Here is a 20,570-nt window from a genome sequence, read left to right on the forward strand (position 1 = left end):
ATTTTTTCAGTTATATAAGTGATGTAAGTTATATAAGTTATATAAGTTATGTAAGGGCTTTCCCTGTGCAGCTTTGCAGGGCGGTGGGAGCTCGTACCCCACACCCAGCCCTGCTCTCCCCTCACAGGGCTCAGAATTCCCCCCTCAATTCCTTCCTTTTACCTCCCATCACCTCCATCAGTGCTCTTCCATATTTTAAAACCCCTTGCTTTTCTTGCTCATCCCCTCTGCTCTTAAATTCAAACCAAATTTTTTAAAAATCCTGAGATCCTGGATTTTTTTCATGGGTTTTTTCACCTCCTTCCTGAGTGATGTTTTTGGCCCTTTTTGAACTGATCTTGGGGGGAAAAAAAATCACAAGATTTCCGTGGAAATTTCAACCTCAGATCCAGCTGGATTTGAACCCTGGCACATTCCTGCCTTGAAACGCTCAGGGAGCAGCTTGCAGGGTTTTCCATGGATCCCTTCATCCCAAAACCTCTCCTAGGGCCCACACCTGCTCACCCCATTCCAGGTTCTCCCTTTATATCCATCTTCAACCCTTTTTTCCCATCCCACAAGAGAAAACACCAAGTTTCGGGTGCTCATCCTAAGGTGGAATTTAATAGAAATGGAATTTAATGAAATTTCTCAGATGTCACCACGTAGGGCAGTGGCATCAACGTTTAAGGGGTGTGTGTGTAAAATATCTTGGTTTTAATACAAATTGCTGGCATTTTCCTGAGGATTTTGAATGTTTGTGCAGCAAGGGAAATAGAAGTGTAAAATGGAAGGAGAGGCAACCAGGGGAGCTCAGGAGGTGACAAAATTTTTAAGCAAAAAGAATTTCAGACCAGAATTTTTAAGCAAAAAGAATTTCCAGCCTCAGATCCAGCTGGATTTGATCCTAAATGAGGTTACCCCAATTCAAAGCTGATTTCCCCCTCATATCCACCTTCAACCCTTTCTCCCATCCCACAAGAGAAAACACAAAGTTTTGGATGCTCATCCTAATGTGGAACTTTTTTTAAAAAAAAAAAAATTGAAATATAAAGTTTTTTTGAAACCTGGAAAATTATATAATTGTGTGGGGCACTGGCAATAATTTTTAGGAGCTGTGGGTGTGACATACGCTGGATTTAATACAAAATACTCTCCTTTTCCTGAGGGTTTTACATGTAAGGAAAACAGAAGTGTAAAAGGGGAGGGAGAGGCGAGCAGGGGAGCTCAGGGGGTGACGAGGCTGCTGAAAAATTTTAAGTAAAGAGAATTTCAGCCTCAGACCCAGCAGGATTTGGCCCTTCACTGACACAATCCTGGCTTAAGAGTTGGATATTCAGGGATGTTCCCTTTCATCCCTAAACCTTTCCAAGGGACCACACGCGGTCACCCCATTTCAGGTGACCCCTCGTATCCATCTTTAACCCTTTTTGCCATCCCATGAGAGAAAACACCAAGTTTTGGGTACTTATCCGAATGTGGAACTTCAAATAAATGAAATTTCATGGGTTTTTTCAAACCTGGAAAATTCTATCGTCGTGTGTGGCACTGGAAATAATTTTTAGGAGCTGTGTGAATGAAATATTCAGGTTTTAATACAAAATACTGTTATTTTTTTGAGGATTTTGAAAGTAACACAGCAAGGAAAATACAAGTGTAAAATAAGCAGCAGGGAGAGGCAACCGGGAGAACTCCGTGGGTCACGAGGCTGCTGAAGCTTTTTAATCAAATATTTTGGCTATCACAAGAATTTTAATCACCCAGTTAGGAAAATTTGGGGGTTTATTTTTGCTGCCTGGAGCCTGTGGGGCTGGAGCAGGGCTGGAGAGCTCCGGGCTCATCCAGCAGCAGAGGGTGCTCACGCACTGCTGTGCAAATCCTCCTTCTCCCTCAGCCATTTTAGGGAAATATTTCCTTTCCCTGCAGTCTCCATTTTATGTTCCTGACGCAGAAAATAAAAAGGTCAGCGCGGGGGGGAGGGAGGATGGCCTGGGGGGGATGCGGGATGCGCCGAGGGGGAGCTCGGATGTGGAGTTTGGGGAGCCAGGGCGGGATGTGCGGCTGGAGAGGGGCTGGAATGCCCAGGGAGAGGGGCTGGAATACCCAGGGAGAGGGGCTGGAATGCCCAGAGAGAGGGGCTGGAATGCCCAGGGAGAGGGGCTGGAATACCCAGGGAGAGGGGCTGGAATACCCAGGGAGAGGGGCTGGAATACCCAGGGAGAGGGGCTGGAATACCCAGGGAGAGGGGCTGCAGGGCAGGGAGGGCAGGATTGGCGCAGGGGGGAGGTGGAATTCCAGCTGGAATGCTGCTTGGAGCCCCCTGGCAGCCCCCAGGGCTGGGTGCTGCCCCCCTCCCTCCATCCCTGCATCCCTCCCCAGCACAGGATGCTGCAGCTGCCACGGTGCTTTTTTTAACCCCTGTCCCTACAGGAGGCTGAGCAGATCCCCCCGAGCTGCCTGGGAACAGGATGGAGCTCAGCTTTCAGCCCTTGCCAGGCTCCCCAGCCCAGAGGGACTTTCCTGTTTTCATTGTTCAGGACACCGAGATCCGTCCTTGTTCTTTTTTTTTTAATGATTTTTTTTTCCTTCCTGCTTCACGTTCGGGATGGGGGTGGTGGTCGCCCCAGGTGTCCACGACCAACAAATCCTGGCATCAGAACCTTTCCTCAGCCATGTGGAGCATCCCAGGATCGCTGTTGAGCGATTCCTGTCATTGTCCCCATTTGTGGGAGCCCTTTTGTGCCTCTCTGCGCCCTGTGAGGAGCACAGCATGTCTCTCCCTGCCTTGAGGGGTCTGTGAGCTTCCAAAGGCTTCCTGGGAATTGTCTGGGCGTTTTCCAGACTAAAGAGTGCGGTTTAAGGGTTTGGGGAGGGTTTTTTTGTGGCATCTCATACCTGAGAGCCGAAGTGTTGGGCCCTCACCTTTAGAGGAGTGTGCACAGCCATAATCAGTGGTGCCAGCGCATCCAACAAACTTCCAACAGCTCCAAAACCTGCCCGAGGTGTGGATTAAACACCTCCAAATTTGGGCCAAGCCCAGCAGCAAACTTGAACGAAAGAGCCCTGGGAGATCTGGCTGCTTTAGCTGAGTCTGCTCAGGCAGCTCATCCATCAGAGCCAGGGGGAGCAGAAATCCCTCTGCGACCATCCCACGAACCTTCCTCATCCTGCTTCTCCCTGTACCTCCTCTACACCCAGTCCAATCCCAAACTCTTTTATTCCTTTCCTAAAACCCCGGTTTTGCAGCTCAGCTGAGTTTTTTTTCTCAGTTTTCACCCAGCTGCTCCATCTCCTTCCCGCGGCCACACGCGAGGATGCTCCCGGCTGCTAAAACAGCCACCAGCAGATCCCCTGTGCTTTCTGGGGACACTCACAGCACTCAGAGACACTTTTCCTTTAAATATCCCCAGCTAAAGCTGCCTTTGGCTGTGATCTTGCGCCTGCCTGGATGAAAATAGGTCAGTGATTCCGTGCTGGAGCCCCAGGCGCCAGGGAGGCTCGGAGAGGCAGCCCAGCCATAGGGCAGCTCCGAGGGAGGGATGCTCGCCCTCCCCTGCCCTGTTACCGGGCAGGAGCTGCTCCAGGAGCTGCCGAGGGGGAGCAGCCCCCCAGTTTGGCTTTCCAGGATGCTTTTCCCCCTTCCCGCCGTGCCTTTTTGGGGCTCTCCTAAAAAGAGAGGTCAGAGAGAATGATTTCATTTCTGTTTGATTGATTTCTATTTATTGAATGTTCATTTCTATTTATTAAAAAGCTTTCAGGTACATTTTGGGCAGAAAAAGCTGCTCCCGGGGGTGACACTTAAAAATGGAGAGCTTTTCACACTTTTATAGCTTTGGTGCATTTGCATATTGGGGGTGAATCTCCCAATTCCAGGTAATGAAACCATTTACCCCAAGTTTGCTCCCCCCAAAATTCACTTTGTTTCCACCTCTCAGGCCTGAGGCAGCGAGGTGTCCTTGATTCCCAGGCCTGGAGAGGAATTGTGTCCAAAATGGGGAAGCTGACATTCTATATGGAATTTAGAGTTCTGCACCAAAGAACTGCAGGATTGTAAATGTATGAAAAATATAAAAGCTAAAATCCTAAATCAGGATCCTAAACCGTGCTCGGGGGGCAGATTTTGGCCTTTGTGGGCACCCCAGGATGGGCACAGCCCCCATTCCTGCTGGCTCCAGCCCAGGCTGAGGCGCTGAGTTCTCTGTGCCCCGTTCCCCCTCTGAGGATCGAGGGAAGGTGGGAACCTTTTCCAAGTGAGATTCCCAGGAATGCTGGTGGGATTATCCAAGCTCCCAGGGAAGGGCTGTCTGTGCCAGCCTCACTCCTCTGCCACACAGAGGATGGGCATTAACCAGGACAGGGAAAATTTTGGGGCTGTGGTGATGTTGTGCATCTCTCATTCGCTCTTCCAGAGCTTTCCTGAAGCTTTTCCCCCCATAAATTCCATAAATCCCTTGGTTTTCGGTGTCTCACACTGAGCTGGGATGTGCAGGTGGCTTTTGTGGATGTGTCAGGGTGGATTTCACCTGTGCATTGATTTAAGTAAATCTCTTTTTTTTCAAACCTGTACAATTCCATCGTTGTGTGTGGCACTGGCAATAATTTTCAGGAGGTCTGTGAGTGAAATATTCAGGTTTTGATACAAAATACTGTTATTTTTTTGAGGATTTTGAATGCAACACAGCAAGGAAAATACAAGTGTAAAATAGGTGGCAGGGAGAGGCAACCAGGAGAACTCAGGGGGTCACTGAAGTGCTGCTGAAACCTTTTAATCAAATACTTTGACTATCACAAGAATCTTAGTCACCCAGTTAGGAAAATTTGGGGTTTTTTACTCTTTTTAAAGAGGTTATCTCACTGAAGGAATCCATGGATGGAGCACTTCTCCTATGAGGGAAGGCTGAGGGAATTGGGATTGTTCAGCCTGGAGAAAAGGAGGCTCTGGGGACATCTCAGAGCCTTTTCCAGGACCTAAAAGGGTATCAGGAGGCTTGGGATAAGGGATGGAGTGACAGGACAAGGGCTCATGATTTTAACTAAAATTGGGAGGATTCAGACTGGATGTAGGGAAGAAATCCTTGCCTGGGAGGGTGGGGAGGCCCTGAGGGTGCCCAGAGCAGCTGGGGCTGCCCCTGGATCCCTGGAAATGTCCAAAACCAGGCTGGACAACCTATTCTGGGACTCTGTGAGACTTTTCCTTCAAACAGAGATCACAGCACCTTCTCCTAAGAGAAAAACTGCATTTCTCCCTGCTTTTTTCCCTACTCCACTTCCCCTCCACGCTCCTTGCAGCATCTCTGCCTTTCCCCTTGTGTCGGACTGAAGGGGCCCAGCCCGGCTCACTCACACAAATTTATCCTCAGAGTCTGCTGCTTGTGCTAAACATCAACCACAGCAGGGGAAAAAATCCCATTTTCAGGTTATATCTGATTATATGAAGGTGCTTTATTAAGAGCTCTGGGTGTCAGGGGTACACAGACCCAAATCTGACCCGCCTTGGTTTGGAGCTGAACATGTTTTATACTCTATCATTATGTAACTTCCATTGTATACATTGAGTTTACCCAAGCATGGATTTCTCGTGATCCCCCTCAAACCCCTAACATAGTTTCTCATGATTCTTTAAACAATAATTATATCTAATCATATCTAACAATTATATAATTTATCATTTACTGACTACACAGGTGCAGTTTCACATGATCTTAGCAATCACAAGGCCTAACATTTCCCAGGGCCTACTTTTAACACTTTTCCCAGGGCTTGCCAAGCCTAACTTTCTTTCTAAGTCCCCGAATTTTCTATGATCTTAAAACCTTTTACTATCATGGGGAGGAGGAATAAAACGGAGAAAAGCGAAAAAAGCGAAAGGGAAACTCGCCAGTGGCGCCCTGGGGTGAGGAAGAGCAGGAGCACCCCTCAATAATCCCTTTCCCCAGCTCCTTCCCCCACTCTTTGAAGTCTCCCATTGTCAGTCCCGAGGCTGGAAGCGTTGATTGGAGCAGGCTTTGATTAGGAGCAGATGTGGCAGCGCTAATTACCCGTTGAGCTCAGCCCCGGGTGATGTTTAGGACTGGTTTTAATGACCCTTGTCCCCTGTTGTTGTGTGGGAGGCTCCTGGGGTGAGGTGAGAGCACAAAGGAAGGGCAGGAAAAGGGAGAGGAGCGTTCCCAGCAGTTGTAATTAAAGGTGTAATTAACTCCCCTAATCACTTCCCAGTGTCACACACAGCACGGGGCCGGTTTAGGATCGGGTTTAGAGATGTGTGGCTTAGGGCACTGTGGGCTCAGGGTTAGTCTTAGGCCTGGATTTGGCAGCTTTCCCAAGGAAAGGGCATTGGGAAATTTCTTGCTTGCTCGGCCTGCCCCACACCCTGTCCCGGGGCTTCATTTCCAGGGTCTCCTTTTCTTCCCCATCCTGCTTCCTGGGAATGGTTTTTGGTGTTGAAAGAAAAAGAGAGAGACAGAGAGAGAAAGAGAAAAGAAAAGATAAAATAGAAAAAAGAAAATAAAAGAGAAAATAAAAGAAAAAAAAAGAAGAGAAAAGAAAGTGAAAAGAAAAAAGAAAATAAAGAAAAGAAAGAAAAAGAAAAAAGAAAAGAAAAAAAGAAAAGAAAAGAGAAAATAAAATAAATAAAATAGGAAAAAGAAAAGAAAATAAAAGAGAAAAAAAAGAAAAAAGAATAGAAAAGAAAGCGAAAAGAAAAAAGAAAATAAAGAAAAGAAAGAAAAAGAAAAAAGAAAAGAAAAAAAGAAAAGAGAAAATAAAATAAATAAAATAGGAAAAAGAAAAGAAAAGAGAAAATAAAACAAAAAAGAAGAGAAAATAGAAGAGAAAATAAAAGAAAAAAAGAATAGAAAAGAAAGTGAAAAGAAAAAGAAAAAAGAAAAGAAAAGAAGAGAAAATAAAATAAATAAAATAGGAAAAAGAAAAGAAAATAGAAAATAAAATAAAATAGGAAAAAGAAAAGAAAATAGAAAATAAAATAAAATAGGAAAAAGAAAAGATAAAATAAAATAAATAAAATTTAAAAAAATAAAAGAAAAGAGAAAATAAAAGAAAAAAAGAAGAGAAAAGAAAGCAAAAAGAAAAGAAGAAAGAAAAGAAAAAGAAAAAAGAAAAGAAAGAAAAAAGAAAAGAGAAGAGAAAATAAATAAAATAGAAAAAAAGAAAATAAAAGAGAAAATAAAAGAGAAAATAAAAGAAAAAAGAAAATAGTAAAAAAGGAGAGAAGAAAAAAGAAAAAGAAAATAAAAAGAAAAGAAAAAGAAAAGAGAAAAAAGAAAATAAGCTACCACTGACTTTTCACCTCCTTGGACAGCAATTATTCCCCTTGGGCTGCTGAATTCCAGCTTTGTTCCCTAAAATTCCAGATAATCTGATTCTATTCCTGTAGGGAAGCAATTTTATCATCACATTTCGATGCAGGGGGATCTGGATGAAGGAATTTTAGACTTGATGGATTTTGAAGATCCAAGCAATATTTTTCTTTCTATATATGTTCTAGAAAATCTCTGTTCCCTGCCCTTGTTCCCATTCAGAAATGCGGTTGCTTGGCTTCACACCCCCATCCTGCTTTTTTTAAAAGCAGGAAAAAGGAAGAGTTAAGAGCTCCCTATTTATCTTCCCAAAAATATCCTCAGAGGGTCTCAGTTGTCCTGGATTTTTAACAGAAATCCTGGGTTGTCCACATTGGAGAAATCTGGTGTTTGAAATGGGAAAAGTCCAGTGGAAAAAGTCATTTCCTCTGGACACGTTTAAGTTCCAAAAAGAAATAAAAATGTTTGGCTGTGCAATGTCAGTAGGAAAATCTCTTTGTGATTTTATTTTTCCTTTTCTGAAGCACAAGAAGTCAAATCGAAATTGTCAGAACTAAAATTAAAAAAAAAAGTCTCCTGCAGAAGAATTTTCAGTTTTCCCAGTCCTGTTTATCCTCTCTGGGGGATAATGGGGATGGGGATGGGGATGGGTTGGGGATGGGGATGGGGATGGGATGGGGATGGGGATGGGGATGGGGATGGGGATGGGGATGGGAAGGGGATGGGGATGGGATGGGGATGGGTTGGGGATGGGATGGGGATGGGATGGGATGGGATGGGGATGGGGATGGGGATGGGGATGGGGATGGGGATGGGAATGGGTTGGGGATGGGATGGGGATGGGGAGGGGGATGGGGATGGGGATGGGGATGGGGATGGGGATGGGATGGGATGGGGATGGGATGGGGATGGGATGGGAATGGGGATGGGGATGGGGATGGGATGGGGATGGGGATGGGATGGGGATGGGGATGGGATGGGGATGGGATGGGGATGGGGATGGGGGATGGGGATGGGGATGGGGATGGGGATGGGGATGGGATGGGGATGGGGATGGGGGGGGGGATGGGGAGGGGGATGGGGATGGGGATGGGGATGGGGATGGGGATGGGTTGGGGATGGGGATGGGGATGGGGATGGGATGGGGAGGGGGATGGGGATGGGGATGGGGATGGGGAGGGGGATGGGGATGGGGATGGGATGGGATGGGGATGGGGATGGGGATGGGGATGGGGAGGGGGAGGGGGATGGGATGGGGATGGGGATGGGGATGGGATGGGGATGGGGATGGGGATGGGGATGGGGATGGGGATGGGGATGGGGATGAGGATGGGGATGGGGATGGGGATGGGGATGGGGATGGGGATGGGGATGGGGATGGGGATGGGGATGGGGAGAGCAGGCCCCTGTGGTTGAATCCTGACCCAGGGATGAGCCAAGACCTTGAAGGAGAAATGGGGGAGTGGAAAATAAATCCAGTGCTGTTCCTAACGAGGCTGGAGAAGCACAGGGAGGATGGAACACCTTGGAAATGGCTGCTCCTGTAATTTTTTTCCTCTTTTAATTGATCAGAGTGCTATTTTTACCCACTTCAGATGCACTCAGGCTGCTCTCTGGGATGGATGATGGTTCTGGCCTTGCTGATTCATCCAGCCCTGGCTGAGGATCTTTCTGGAAGCATCTCCCGTGCCCAGGTGTGTGCAACCTGTTTGGAGTTGGCACCTTGAGTTTCTCCTTCCTCCTCCTCAACTCCTGGAGATCTTTATAAATCCATTCCTGGCCCTGATAAAGGACCAGGCTGAGATCTCCTAACGAGGGCAGGGTTAGGCTTTTAGGAAGGTTAGGCTGGATTTTAGGAGGGTTAGACTGGATTTTAAGAAAGTTGGATTAGGTTTTAGGAAGGTTAGATTAGGCTCCAAACCCCATCCAGCCTGGCCTTGGGCACTGCCAGGGATCCAGGGGCAGCCCCAGCTGCTCTGGGCACCCTGTGCCAGGGCCTGCCCACCCTGCCAGGGAACAATTCCTGCCCAATATCCCATCCAGCCCTGCCCTCTGGCAGTGGGAGCCATTCCCTGTGTCCTGTCCCTCCAGCCCTTGTCCCCAGTCCCTCTCCAGCTCTCCTGGAGCCCCTTCAGACCCTTCAAGGAGCTCTGAGCTCTCCCTGGAGCCTTCTCCTCTCCAGGTGAACATTCCCAGCTCTCCCAGCCTGGCTTCAGGGCTGCTCCAGCCCTGGAGCATCCCCGTGGCCTCTCTGGAACCCTTCCAGCAGCTCCAGCTCCTTCCTGGGCTGGGACCCGGGGCTGGATGCTGCAGGTGGGCTCCAGGAAGAGCACCCAGAGGATTTCCAGCTCCTGCAAACTCCCGCTGCTGGCAAGGCTCCCAGTGCCTCCTGTTTTCCTGCTCAGATTTTCCTCCTGCCCACATTTCCTCACGTCCATCTCCAAAAAACACGGTCCTGGAATCAGAGGTGATCCCAGGGAGGGCAAGGTGATTGCTGGGGCTGGGGAACAGGGAGCTGGATCTTGCCAGCTCCGAGCAAAGACAATTTTAGCTCCTTGCTGCGTCTGCAAAGCCCGAGGCTGCATCCCAAAGATGCTCAATTTGAGTGGCTGCAGCGGAAACCTTTCTCCTCTGAAAGCTGTGGCCGTGCTGGGCCGCCCAGGGAGGGAATTATTGATGGAATAACGGGATGTGATGGCTGGGAGGAAGGATACTATTGTTCTGTCCGGGATAAAAAGCTGCTGCTGCTGCTGCTGAGTCAGTGGAGGGAGGAAGGAAAGCAGGAGCAGGATGTGCAGATGCATCCATCCCTGAGGGGGTGAAAACTCTGCTGAGTGTGTCCCCAGTGCTCTGCTCTGCCTGACCTGCTCTGATATCGACATTCAGCTCCAAACCTTGCCCAAACACACCCTAAAACACTAAATTCACCAGTAAATTTACTCAGTAAACCCAGCCCCTCCCTCGTCCCTTGTGCCGGAGCTGGGCACTCACTCCTCAGAATCTTTGTACTCTCCAAGCTCTCAGTCTTGAAACAGCTCCAAGCAAATCTGAGGGAATCCCCTTCTTTTTTCTCACTTTGGAGACTGGTGTGTGTGTCCCAGACCAAAACACGGTAAAAGGAGCACGGGGAGAGCCTGGGTGCTGCAGTGATGCTGCAGAGAGCTCGGATCTGCCAGGGAAATGCACAGGAGCATCAGTGGGATGAGTTTTGCACCCACCCCCCGTATCCAGGGGCAGGAGGAATCACATTTCCCAGGAGATCTGCTGCTGGGAAATTGCCTGGAGCAGTTAATTCTCTTTTGGGGGGGTTGTTTGGCTGGATCTAAAGGGGGAGGATGAGCAGGGAGCTCAGAGGGGTTCTCAGAGGGTGCTGATGGCTCCAGGGTAGAAACTGCTCCTGCTTAGAGCAAATATTTTAGGAATGTCCTTCTCTATTTTTATGGTGTCTTTTATTATTTATTTTTTTTCCTCCAGTGTCTGCTGAGAACTTGAAGAAAATATTGAACAGGACGAGAGGAAGGATCACAGTGGAATATTCTGAACTTCCCAGCTGACACACGTAAGATAAGAGTGACAAATCTGTGGGGGGGAAAATTGACAATATCCTTTTGCTTTTAGGGAGAAGGTTTCAAAGAGGATGTGAGCTGTGGCAAAAGGAAGCCGATTCCCCTTGCCCACCCTTCCCACAGGAGGTACAAATGTCACCCCAGCACTGAGCAGATTAGGCTGGGCTCACCTTTGAGCTCCTCTGGGCAGCTGTGCCAGGGCCTCACCGCCCTCCCAGGCAAGAATTTCTTCCCAAAATCCACTTCCAGCTGCCCTGCCACGACCAGGGACACCTTTAACCAGAGCAGATTTCTCAGAGCCCCATTGCTCAGCCCTCCCGTGCTCCTCACTCCCCCTCCCAAAGAGGATTGAACCTCTTTTGTGTGGTTTCCCCCTCCCTCCCACCCAGCAGCTGCTCCTGCTGCCCTGCCGAGGCAGGAAACACGATCTGCCCCACAAAGCTGGGGAGGGAGGAGGCACAGGAGAAGCAGCAGCGAGAGGAGCAGGGAACAGCTGGTGGGCAAGGGTGGGGTTCAGCAGAGTGTTTGGAGCTGTGGGATGGATGCAAAGAGAGCTGCAGATGAGGACAGAGGTGCTCTGGAGCTGGATCCCCGAGGATGGGGCAGCACAAGGCGCATTTTACTGAGAGAAGTCCTGAGAGCAGCAATTTCAGGTTTGCCTGCAGAGCTCCACCTTTATCTGAGGATGAAAACCTCGCAGCAGCGATGTGCAAAGCCTGCTGAGCTCCAGAGAATCTTCTCAAACCCCAGAGGCTTTTTTGGCTTTTTTTGCATCCCACCCCAAAGCCCGTGCACCTCTTCAGGGCTGCACTCCTCCATCCCTCCTGGATTTCCTGGGAAGCTCGGTGGGTGTCAGCACCAGAACTCTTTTCTCTCTTCCCAGGCTGTGATGCTGAATCCTCTATTCCAACCACACACGTTTCACATTTATTTCAAATGTGGTTTAAAACGGAGGAGGGGGAGAGGCCATAAATATTCTCTCCCAGTGCTGTTTCCTGAGCCTGGGAATACCCAAAGGAATGGGACGGGCTCTGTGGGACAGACCTGTGCAGCCCCAAATGGGTGAGTAAATCCTCCCCTGGCAGGCAAAGTTTTGGGGAGCAGAGAGGACCTGGCCTCGCTCTTGGCACTGCCCATATTTTCATATTTTCATATTTTCATATTTTCATATTTCATATATTTCCACTTTCCTCCGTGTGTGCTCAGGGACAGGGATTAGAACAAACCCCGTCGTTTTGTAATGGAACAGCCATTTCCTTCACCTTTTTGCAGCACCACCCGTGAAATTGGGATGTCACTGAGTGTAAGTTTGGGAACCTGCCGAGCCTGCAGGCACAGACCTGCAGCAGTGACCTCTCTCAGCAGTTGTGGCTGCTCTGAATTCCACTTTCAGCTTGGCCCGGGGGGTTACCGTGACTCTGCCTGTCCCCTGCTGTCCCCACGGCGTGGGGCTGCTCCCTGCTACCAGATGCATTCCTTGCTTCCCACATCTGGCCTCAATTACTGCCCCTCTCCCTCGGTTTCCTGCCTCTCTGGGTTTCCTGAAACTCACCCCCTCCTCCTGGCAGCCTCAGCTCCTGCAGTGAGATGCTTTGTGAGCTCTCACATTCCTCCCTCCCTCCTTTCGCTGCCTCTGTCGGGGGGATCCTGCCTCAGACCCCCCCGAGTGCTGCCACTGAGCCCCCCAAGGGCCTGGCTGGCCACAGCCAAACTGCCCAGCCCAGTGGTCAGCAGGGCTTTGTCCCAACTCCTCTGGACAGAGCTCCCCGCCCTCGCCCAGCATCCACCCCACACCACCCCGCACTTTTCAGCCAACTCCTTCACTCCCAAGGCTGAGGTTTCTTTAGATTGCCATCCCCTCCTGAGGCTGGGGGCCTTCCAAGCCTCTGCCCTTTGAAAGGAGCATAAAACCTCTCTGGGTTTCCCCTGGGTGCTGCCTGGCCTCTTTCCTGAGCATTTTTCCCGGCAGAAAAGCCATGTGCCCGTGCACAAAAGCTTTGGAGGAGGGGAGAGGGCTCTGTCTGTGGCTCTCCAGCCTTTTCCTGCTGCTGGGGGGAGCCCCCGGCCCTGCAGCATCGGGATGCTGCAAATCCTCAGGGGTCTGAGCTTGTTCAGGGCACGGGGGGAGGTGGGAACAGTTAAATCCCACAAAAGATCCAGTTAATGATTCCCATCCCCTTGCTGGCACGTTCCAGCTTTTGGAAGGGGGTCTGGCCAGCAGCTGTGCCAGCAATTGTAGCTCCAAAAGCGCATTTTCCTTCTGTGTCAGCTTTCATTTGTGGCCCCTCTGGATTCCCCTGGTGCCTGCAGATGCCAGAGTTTCCTGCTGCTACAATTCCCTGTGACTCTTCCTTCCCCTCCGTGGAGCTGTGGGATGAGGAGAGGGGTGAGGAAGGCACTGCCGGCTCTGTGTTTCCTGTCCCATCCTTCCCTAAGCCTAGGAGAGGCTTTTTCCCAGGATAAACGTGACTCGGCAGTGTTTGGGAAAGGCAGGAAAAGCTGAGAAGCTGCACCTCTGGAAGCAGGGGAGCAGTTTGGGATGTTTGGGGGTAACAACATCTACAGCTCAGCAGTTCCACAGCCACATCCAACTGCAGCAGCCCCTCTGTATAACGAGGTTCATATATCAGATATATTTTTATATATATATGATTTATTATTATATTTATATATAAATATATATAATATAAATAAATCGATAATATATAAAATATATCTTTATTATTGTGTTATATTTATAAATAAATATGTAAATAAGTATATAGAAATATATATTTATTATTATATTATATTTATATATAAATCTGAAGTCTATATCTAGGAATTTTATATATATTGTGTAATAAATTGTATTTTGGTGAGCCTGGACCCTGTTTTCTGATTTTCCTGCCCACAGCAGGAGCGCATTGGTTGAGCAATGCCAGCAGGAGCATCACTGACCATCACATCCCTGGAAGCGTTCCAGAAGTGTGGATGTGGCACTCCAGGACGTGGCTCGGAGGTGAACACGGTGGTGCTGTGAATTTGGTGAGATGAAAGGTCTTTTCCAACCTTAACGGCTCCGTGATGCCCTGAAATGTGCGGCACCTCCCTAAATTCCTCCTCCCTTTCTCCTGATGCCTCTTCCTGCTGCGAGCAGCGGTGGGAGCGCGGAGAAGGAAAACTCCAAATTTCTGAAATCAAATAGAAAGGGTTTTTAGAAATCCTTGCGTGCACGAAAGCTGGAGGGGAGTGGATGAAGCGCAGAGCTGAGGATCCAGGTCACAACATCCTTCCTCAGCCTTCCACTCCCCTTGAGTGCTTTGGAATGAGCTCATTCCGAAATTCCCCTGGGGCCACCACCCTGTCTCATCCTCAGAGACCCTTCACAGCTCCCCAAACCCACTCAAGCACTGTAAGACCCTCAAAAGCCCCAGTAGGTGCCAGTCACCCAAACCTGCCCGCAGAAGTTTGGTCCCCACCCCCGGGGGTGAATTTGGGCTGCGAGAGGAGCATCCCTGACAGCCCAAACCCCGGCAGCTCCTTCCCAGGACACCCCAAAGCTTCAGGGGGCTCGGGGGTGTGAAGCGGCACCCCCGGCCCTTCCAGCCTGCCCTCACCAGCCCCAAAGCCGGCTCTGGTGGCCAGGTTTCACCACGCCGAGGTTTTGGGGTTTTTTTGTAGGGCCGAGCCGGGGGTGCCGGCAGGTGGCAGCCTGGGCAGGCGGCACGGGCAGCCTCTCGCAGATGTTTAATGGGATTTCAGAGCTCTGGGATTCATCGGGAGCTGTTGTCACGGAAACGGAGATCTGCGAGAGCCCTGGCGCTCGGCGTTAACCCCCTCGGTGCCGGGGAGGATGCGCCGGAGGGGAGCGCTCCGTGCCCGGAGCTCTCAATCCCCGCCCGGCTCTGTAGGATCAGCTGCTTTATTTAGGATTTGGGCTCTAAAATCTGCCTCGGTGCTGCTGGAGTCTCGCTGCTCCAGGAGGGATGCCTCATCTCCTGCCTGCATGTCCTGGTCCTCTCCTCTTCAAGTTTAGGAGGTTCCCACCCCAAAAAAAGCTGCGCCGGGAGGTGAGGCTGGGGCACCTCGGGGGGGAAATATCCTATTAATGCCTGCTCCCGACACACCCCACCCTGCTCGGCGCCTCCTCGGGGGCTGCGGCTGGACGGGAGAGGGCACCAAAGCTGCGCTGGCCCTGGGGTGGCGGTGGCCATGCCATGTGTCCCCCCCGCACGTGGCTCCCCCCGGGGTGCCAGCCCTGCCACCGGGCAGCTGCGGCCGGGGCTAATCTGCTTAGGGCCTGAGCAGCAGCACGGGAGTGAAAGGGAGATTAGGGGCAGGGGGGCTTGGGCAGCCCGGGATGCTCATTGGAGAGGCAGGAGACAACTGGGCCGAGCAGAGAGGGAGAAAACCCTGGGGGAGATGAGAGGAGCAGCCAGAGAGGCCTCAGTGGGCAGCAGATAACAGCTGGGGGCTCTGAGGAAGGGAAAGGCTTTAGCAACATGCCCAAAAATCCTCGTGGAGCATCCCCCAGCCCCTTCTCCCCAGGAGGGCGTTGCCATGAAAACATTCCCTAAAACACATCCAGAATGGAAACCCACTGGACTTTGCCCTGAGACAGAGAGGTGGGGGAACGGGACATGGAATATTTGCCATTTTTGTCCTTTCCCGTGGTAGAAGAGGAAAAAGATGCTGTTCTCTGGGGCAGAGCAGGGTGTGAGGCTGCTGCTCAGCAGAGCTCGGTGAGGATTCCAGAGGCTGGGCTCCATTCCCTGCTCCTGCCACGCTGCTCTCAGGGGTCCCGTGTTTTCCTTGCCCAGATGTTCCAGAGGAAGTTCTGCCGGAGCAGGGGGGCAGGAGGTGCTCACCGAGCTCTGCCTCTGCCCTGCTCCTTCCCACAGGGCTGGAAAAAGAGCAGAACCTGCTTTTACAATGTGGTGTTTGCTCCTTCCCCTCAGCTGTCAAGGAAACCACGGCACGGGCCACATACCCAGCTGGGGCTGCTGACGTGTTCTGGCCTTTTCATCTGGATCCAAAATAGCTCCTCCACCCTTCCATTTGTGCTGGCTGCACCTTCCACGGTGCCATCATCTCTTCTCCTGCCCGGGAATCAGGCCCAGAATGCCAAAGTTTTTCTTAGAACCATAAAATCATGGAATAGTTTGGATTGAAAGGAACATTTAAAGGTCATCTGGTCCCAACCACCTTCCACCAGGGTGGAAGAACAGGGGAGGAAGATCTCCCAACCAGGCATTTGGAAAAAGGAAACCAGAGTAGAGAGGTAGAGGTGATGATGTTACAACTTTTCTATTTCTCACACAGGAGGAGGAGAAAAGTCAGAAGAAGCATGAAGAGAAATCTCCAAAGTTTCCTCATCCTACGCTGGCAATGGGATTTTTGCTCATCGTTTATGAGCAGAAAAGAACAGGGATTTAAAGTAACATTGAGGGGCTGGAGCGTGTCCAGGGCAGGGAACGGAGCTGGGAAGGGGCTGGAGCCCCAGGAGGGGCTGAGGGAGCTGGAAAGGGGCTCAGCCTGGAGAAAAGGAGGCTCAGGGGGCCCTTCTGGCTCTGCACAAGTCCCTGGCAGGAGGGGACAGCCGGGGGGTCGGGCTCTGCTGCCAGGGAACAGGGACAGGAGGAGAGGGAACGGCCTCAGGCTGGGCCAGGGGAGGCTCAGGGTGGATATTGGGAAAATTTCTTCACTGAAAGGGTGGTCAAGCCCTGGAACAGGGCAGTGGTGGAATCACCATCCCTGGAAGTGCCCAAAAGCCACCTGGACGTGGCACTGAGGACACGCCTGGGCACTGAACACAGTGGGGATGTTTGGATCCGATGATCTCAGAGGCTTTTCCAACCCAAACAATTCCATGATTGTAAGGGGCTGTTCTGCCTTTCGGCCTCAGTGGGGTTAGCACAGCCCTGTGTGGCTGATTTGTCGTGGGACTTGTGGGGTGTCCCTGTCCCCCTGCCCTGATGGGATCAGCAGCTGTAGGTTTGTATGGCCCCAGCACCATGGGTGTGCCCAAATGCCACCTGAGCTGGAGGTGACAGTGCTCCCTGTGTCCCACTGACATCTCCCTGAGCTGGTTCCATCCCTGCAGCTCTTTCCTGGAGGATCACAGTGTGCTCGGATCGCAGGAATCTCTCCCACTCCAGAACCCTGAGGGGACACTGGCTGCTGTCACAGCCGGTCCAGACCCAGCTGCCCTCGGAGGGGGAGGATTTCCCCTTCCACAGCTGTGACAACAAGGGGCCCTGACTCCCTGTCCGCAGGGTGCAGGGGACACCAGGGCTCCACTCATGGGAGTAGGAGCCAGGGCAGGGAGTCCCAGGCCCATGAGCCTGAACTCTGCCTGTCCCCATGGGATTTTCTTCTCCTGACCCTTGGGTTTTCCATTTCCCTGCTCTTTTCAGGTGATTTCAGGGCAGGGTGGCATCTGTGTTGTCCTGTCGTGGCTGAACCCTGGTGAGCTGCTAAACACCAGCAGCTGCTCGCTGACCAAGCACCTGCCAAGGGGAAGCCATTAATTAATTCCTCATTTTGCTTTGTTTGCAGGCTCAGGTCTTGCTTTATCTATTAAACCACCTGTATCTCAACCCTCAGCCTTCCAGCTCTGCCCCCATCCCGCTGTGGGGACTGAAGGAGGGGCTGTGGGGTTAAGCCAGCCCAGCTCCCAGGCCTGTGCTGGTTCTGTCACTGCTCCATGTGGGATCCTGCTGGAGCCGGTGCTTCCCTGAGCCCTCCTCCCCACAGATCTCCTGTCTGATGCTTTGTGGAGCTCTCCCAGTGGGAATCTCCTTCCGTTGTCAGGATATTTCTCCATCCCCCGTCACGGCTGCCGAGGAAGGCAGGAGGAGCTCAGTGTGAGCCTGGCCAGCTCTGATCCCGGATTCCCATCCTGCCCAGGCAGCTCCATCCCCAGACTGGGAAGGAATGGGAAAACCTTGGGGATGGTGCTTGGAGGAGCCCTTGTGGGGGAGTGAGGTCAGGGTGAGGGAGAAGCCTCAGGAGCATCGAGGAGGTGTGAGGAGCAGGCAGGGCTCGGTGTCCTGGGCTGGCTCCGTGCTTGTCCCCCCTCCCCAGAGCTGCACCCAGAGCTGCTCTGTGCTTTTGGTGACTCAAGCTTTGTCCTTTCCTGTCAGCTCGACGTCACAGCTCTGCCATCTGCTCCCCAGCACACCGGGAAGTGAAGGCAGAAAATCAATCCCAAATCCATCCCTGCCAGCTCAGGCAGCCCAGGGAGAGAGCAGGGGCTGAGCTGGGCTGGGTGTGGGGGGACTGTGATTCCTCAAACCTGGTCAGACCAATCCTTATCAGTCAGACCAGACCTTATCCCAGTGCCCAGGCCCTTCTTTGTGGGAGAGGAGTTGGTGACGTTCATCTCTAGCCCCAAACGGAGCCAGGGGAGCAGAGCAGGTTGTAGATTTGCCAGTGACAAAACCACCCTGGGACAAAAATCCATGTGTTGTAGGTAGAGACAGAAATTTCTGAGTCTTCCTGAGATGTTCTGTCACTCCTGTCCAAAGCCACTGCAATCTCAGGGCAGATCTGCTGCAGATGAGAAAAAAAAAGCATCTTTGAGCAGGGGGTTCCAGCCCAGCAACCCCTTGGTCAAGCCATAAATATTCTTTGCCCAAAATGCTATTAATGTTCAGTGACCCCGAGTTTTCCTGTCCTGCTGATGATGGCATAAAACCCTCCTGAATTTCCAAAGGGCTGTCCTGAAGCTGAGCTCCTGTGGGAGGAGAGGGGAGGTTCCTACATGGCTCCAACCCGGTATTTAACTGGTTAAAGGCAGGAAACAAATCACATCAGGCAGGCTGGGAGTAATAGGAATATTTCTGATATTTTCAGTGGGGAAAAAAACAAAAGGCTGACTGTGAAGGGGTGCAGGGAGATCTCACCTTGGTGGCTTAGAGGGCTGGGAGTGCTGTGGAAGAGAAGGTCCAGGGAGACTTTAGAGACCTCTCCAATGCCTTAAAGAGCTCCAGGAGAACTGGAGAGAGTCTTGGGACTCTCAGGGAATGGCTCCCACTGCCAGAGGGCAGGGCTGGATGGGATATTGGGCAGGAATTGTTCCCTGGCAGGGTGGGCAGGCCCTGGCACAGGGTGCCCAGAGCAGCTGGGGCTGCCCCTGGATCCCTGGCAGTGCCCAAGGCCAGGCTGGACAGGGCTTGGAGCAGCCTGGGATGGTGGGAGGTGTCCCTGCCATGGCAGGGGGTGTGATGAGATGATTGTTAAGGTCCCTTTCACCATTCTCTGATTTTGTGATCTCAAAAGGATTTTCCAGTCCTGGATGCTTTTCCCATTTAACTCCACAAACAGAGGGATGCTCCAAGCCAGCGATTTCCAGCTGGAGCAAAACTCGAATGTGTGGGGTGTCCGTGTCATGTCTGCAGTAGTTCAAACCTCAAAGCCCCCTCTGAGATCTAGAAATCCCTAGGCAAGGAAAGAGAGGAAGGAAAAACAACCACAGCAGTGGCTTTTTTTCTTCCCTTTTGTTTTAATTTAGCTGTGCCGCCCACAGTTCAGGCTCTGCTGCCTGAGGAGGGACCTCAGGTGCCAGACCAGGCGCAGAGAGAGGCAGCAAAGGGAATGGGATAGCCCTGGAGCTGCTTAATTCAGGAAAGGGGCACGGAGGAGGAATAGGAAATGATAAACTGGAGGTGTTTGTGTCCCCGTTGTAAGGAAGAGTTGAATGAAGCTGGGAGGGGCAGGTTTAAATGCCGAGCTGTCACTTCCCAACCCTCCTCTGCGCAGGATGTCGCGGATCCTTACGGTTTGTCCGGGTTAAAAAAAGCAATGGGATTCATTTATGGAATAAAAAGGTGGGAGGATGTGAGAAAATTCACCGGCTGAGAAAGATGAGAGCGTCGGTGGGGGCGTGAGGGAGCTGCAGGGAGCGGAGGGGAAGGGAGGAGGCGGGAGGGAAGGAGCAGGCAGCCGGGTTCAGGGAGTTAGCTGGGGGCACAGACGGGCTGAGGGAGGAGGGTGGCTCTGCCCGGAGGAGCAGAAGCTGCCGCTGAAATTTTGGGTTCGGGAGAGGGACTGGGAGCGTGGGAGAGCAAGGCCCGAGCGGGGAGAAGGGGCTGCTGGCTCAGAGCAGGGTTTGCAGAGGCAGGAGGACAAGAGGTGCATTGAGTGCCGGCTCCTGCTTTCTTTCAGCCCTGTCCAGCTCTGCCCCAGCCCAGCTGGCAGCTGGGGGGACACCCCTCGCCCCCCTCCTTCCTGCAGCCCCGGGGCTCAGCGCACAAAGCCTGGCAGCTCTGAATGCTCCCTGTGTTGTCTGCGCTCACCAAATGCTTCATCTCCGCTGCTGCCAGAGCCGCAGGGGCTGTGACCCAGCAGCAGCACCCGCACAGAGCCCAGAGCCAAAAAAATACCCACGGCGAGCAGGGAGCATCTTGGAAGGGGGAGGGAGTGGGAGATGTCCAGGTTCGGGGGCTGTGTCTCCGTTTGCGGTGGAGCAAAATGCACCAAGGAGGGACGAGGAGGGATTTTCAGGGATGCTGCAGGGAGTGGAGATGGCGAGAGAGGGCTGCTCAGTTTGTGGTTGTTATTTAGCAGTCTCCAAAGAGATTTTTAAGTCCTACAGCTTGTTTGCGCAGAGTTTCACGTGGGAGGGGACGCCTCAGGAGCTGGGGAGGGCAGCACGGGAAGATTTTCAGCTCTGGAAGAGTTAATTCCCCACACCCGCAGCCCCTGGGCAGTAACTCAGTAATCT

At 51.6% G+C, this 20,570-nt stretch overlaps 1 long non-coding RNA gene across 4 annotated transcripts; it reads left to right on the forward strand.

Annotated features, from left to right (window-relative positions):
- The first annotated feature begins 1,883 nt into the window (after positions 1-1,883).
- On the forward strand, positions 1,884-19,713 carry LOC106628690 (uncharacterized). 4 transcript variants are annotated; one of them, XR_015774025.1, is made up of 6 exons: positions 1,884-1,941; positions 8,891-8,989; positions 10,770-10,987; positions 11,745-11,923; positions 12,068-12,164; positions 13,758-19,713. It is a non-coding gene; the product is annotated as an uncharacterized LOC106628690 (long non-coding RNA). The 4 variants fall into 4 exon arrangements; XR_015774023.1 differs by lacking the exon at positions 1,884-1,941 and having other exon boundaries at positions 8,710-8,989; XR_001332138.2 differs by lacking the exon at positions 1,884-1,941 and having other exon boundaries at positions 8,710-8,989; positions 10,770-10,854.
- The last annotated feature ends 857 nt before the right edge of the window (positions 19,714-20,570 follow it).

Source organism: Pseudopodoces humilis, chromosome 17, assembly GCF_049639895.1.
Source record: "Pseudopodoces humilis isolate 2021_Gansu_Grassland_sample_001 chromosome 17, ASM4963989v1, whole genome shotgun sequence".
NCBI classification, from domain to species: Eukaryota; Metazoa; Chordata; class Aves; order Passeriformes; family Paridae; genus Pseudopodoces; species Pseudopodoces humilis.